The sequence below is a fragment of the Euprymna scolopes genome, chromosome 10 (genome assembly GCF_053919585.1).
Source record: "Euprymna scolopes isolate OS-2025 chromosome 10, ASM5391958v1, whole genome shotgun sequence".
NCBI classification, from domain to species: domain Eukaryota; kingdom Metazoa; phylum Mollusca; class Cephalopoda; order Sepiida; family Sepiolidae; genus Euprymna; species Euprymna scolopes.
In genome coordinates, this window is record NC_136491.1 from 66,882,618 (window position 1) to 66,886,394 (window position 3,777).

The 3,777-nt window shown below is 32.6% G+C and overlaps 1 pseudogene; it reads right to left on the reverse strand.

Moving 5' to 3' along the window:
• Nucleotides 1-353: 353 nt before the first annotated feature.
• On the reverse strand, nt 354-472 carry LOC145286798 (5S ribosomal RNA; annotated as a pseudogene).
• Between the last annotated feature and the right edge of the window lie 3,305 nt (nt 473-3,777).

Here is a 3,777-nt window from a genome sequence, read left to right on the forward strand (position 1 = left end):
AACTCTGTTTTAATTATTTAACTATTAATCCAGGCAGTGAAGTTGTAATTAATCTGAAAAGTTAAAATGCCTCTGTGTGTGTGTGTCTGTCTGTCTGTCTGTGTATGTACATTTCCCTACCAAATAACTCTGTCAATTTTCGGTCTACAGACTCGAGATTTGACATAAGGTGTGTTGTTTGGAGTCAGCAGCAGCACCAACCCTATTCAGGGTTTAACCGACTTCCTCCGGAGGAGGAGTCTCATGGGAGTATGAAATTCAGAAGCGGTCCCCGGTCGCATGCATATCCCCGTTAGGAGAGATGACGACGTTAGGTTTTTGCAACTTTTTGCAGAGAGGTGTCGACGTCCTCCTACATACAGCACCTGGTCTTCCCAAATTGGTCACCCATTTTAGTAATGACCAGGCCCAACGTTGCTTAACTTCGGTGATCTGACGGGAACCGGTGTGTCAGCGTGATTATGCCGTATAAGGGGTATTGAGATTTGGGAACATCTTTTTAATCTGTTTTCTGACAGAAATTTGGCTGTCAAGTGGTCAAAGTTCAACGATTTGACCTTTAAGAACTCTACCAAACTCCTCCGCCAATTTTGGGTCTAAACACTTGAAATTTTAGATATAGGTTACTTGGACATGGATCTAACTTTATAATTTGATTTGAGTCCAAAAGAAATAAATGTTAAGGGGTCATAATTGGGGTCGAATTAAAATAAAAGTGGCCTCTGCGGTTTCTACCAAATTACTCAGCCAATTTTTGGTCTAAACATTTGAAATTCTATATAAAGTGCATTTAGCTTTTAAATCGTTTTTTTTTTCTGAAACTTTTGTTTCCAAGGGATCAAAGTTCAAAAGATTTTACCTTTGTGGTCTCTATCAAACTATTAAGTTAATTTTTGGTCTAACATTTGAAATTTTACATAAAGGGTATTCAGACATGCAGCAAGCTTTTTAATCAGTTTTTGGGCGAAAATTTGGCTACCAAGACGTCAAAAGTTTACAGAGTTGACCATTGCAGACTCTATCAAACTCCTCTGCCAATTTTGGGTCTAAATACTTGAAATTTTAGATGTAGATTACTTGGACATTGGTCAAACATTTTAACTTGATTTGATCCCAAAGCAATACATGTTAAGAGGTCAAAATTGAGGTCCAAGTTAAAAAAATTACGGTCTCTACCAACTCTTTTCTATAAAAATTCAGGAAGCCTATTATATAGAAAGGCATTGCCGTACATATTCGCACTTTTTAATATATTCATATGCACATAAAGTTATTAACAGTACATAGAGCCCGAGCTAAGCCGGGCTGAAATGTTAGTATATCTATAAAAGTGAAATTGTCTGTGTGTGTACATTTCCCTACCAAACTACTTTGTCAATTTTCGGTCTACAAACTCGAGATTCGACATAAGGAGTATTAGAATTTGGGAAAATCTTTTTAATTGGTTTTCGGTCAGAAACTTGGAAGCAAAGGGGTCAAAGTTCAACGATTTGACTTTTGAAAACTCCTCCGCCAATTTTAGTTTTACACACTTGAGATTTTAAATGTAGGTTACTTGGACATGGATCAAACTTTTTAATTTGATTTGAGCCCGAAACAATAAATATTAAGGGGTCAAAATTAGGCTCAAAGTTAAAAAAAATTGAACTCTGCGGTCTCTACCAAATTACTCAATTTTGGTCTAAATATGAAATTTTACATGAAGTGTATCCAGACATAGGGCAAGCTTTTTAATTGGTTTCTGGCCGAAAATTTGGCTACCAAGGGTTCAAAGTTCAAAAGATTTGATCTTTGCAGTCTCTACCAAACTATTCAGCCAATTTTGGGTCTAAACATTTGAAATTTTACATAAAGGGTATTCAGACATGCAGCAAGCTTTTTAATCAGTTTTTGAGCGACAATTTGGCTGCCAAGTCGTTAAAGTTTAAAGAGTTAACATTTGCAGACTCTTACCAAACTCCTCCGCCAATTTTAGCTCTTAGCACTTGAAAATTTAGATGTCGGTTTTATATATATATATACATATATATATATATATATATATATATATATATATATATATATACATATGCACATAAAGTTATGAACAGTATATAAGGCCCGAGCAAAGCCGGGATGAACTGCTAGTCTATATCTATATATCTATAAAAGTGAACGTATCTGTGTGTGTGTGTGTGTCTGTGTGTGTGTCTGTGTCTGTGTCTGTGCACATTTCCCTACGCAATAACTCTGTCAATTTTTAGTCCGACAATTTGGGGTCTAAACACTTGACATTTTAGATATTGGTTCCTTAGACATGGATTTAACTTAATAACTTGATATGAGCCCAAAACAATAAATTTTAAGGGGGCATAATAAGGGTCAAAGTTTAAAAAAATTACCGTTTTTTTTGTTTTTTTTTGCTCAGCATACACCTCCAAACACCCGGGGAACGCCGGGCACCCACTGCTAGTTATAAATATTGCTAGGTATGTGTTAATCTCTTAACGCTTTCTACCTATGTAGTCAGCATTGCAATCACATTTAAAATTATGTATAACATTATTATTATTATAGTTGATAGAACGTCTTTTCTAGATGACGACAAAAGTGGTTTTCGTGTATACAGCACGAACATTGGAAGTTGAGTGAAGTTGCTTGACACATTTCTCACACGAATGTAAATTGGACATTTAGAAAAAGCATTTGATTTTATTTTTATTAGAAACAAAATCAAATGCTGTTTCTAAATGTCCAATTTGCTTTTTTTTTTTAAATCCCTGGATTCAGCTCTATAGAGTGAGGTCAGAACCGGTTGGCTGGCATATTTTTATGTTTTAATCATGAATGAAAAATATGTACTCCGTTATACTTAAAATATTTTTATGTTTTAATCATGAATGAAAAATATGTATTCCGTTATGCTTAAAATATTTTTATGTTTTAATCATGAATGAAAAATATGTATTCCGTTATACTTAAAATATTTTTATGTTTTAATCATGAATGAAAAATATGTATTCCGTTATACTTAAAATATTTTTATGTTTTAATCATGAATGAAAAATATGTATTCCGTTATACTTAAAATATTTTTATGTTTTAATCATGAATGAAAAATATGTATTCCGTTATACTTAAAATATTTTTATGTTTTAATCATGAATGAAAAATATGTATTCCGTTATGCTTAAAATATTTTTATGTTTTAATCATGAATGAAAAATATGTATTCCGTTATACTTAAAATATTTTTATGTTTTAATCATGAATGAAAAATATGTATTCCGTTATACTTAAAATATTTTTATGTTTTAATCATGAATGAAAAATATGTATTCCGTTATACTTAAAATATTTTTATGTTTTAATCATGAATGAAAAATATGTATTCCGTTATACTTAAAATATTTTTATGTTTTAATCATGAATGAAAAATATGTATTCCGTTATACTTAAAATATTTTTAGATGAATACTATGTCTTTAAAAGGTTTATTCAGGCATCACACACGCACACGCACACACACACACACGCACACACACACGCGCACACACACACACACACACACACACACACACACACACACACACACACACACACACACACACACACACACACACACACACACACACACACACACACACACATGTATCACTATGATTATAATCTTTTCGTTTTTCTATCACATTTCATATACATTTCATTCATCTACCATAATTGTAAAATCTATGAATTCCGTCAATTGGTTGCTTCTGAGCTTTTGATGAGTTATTTCCATTGTATCTAATTGAATTA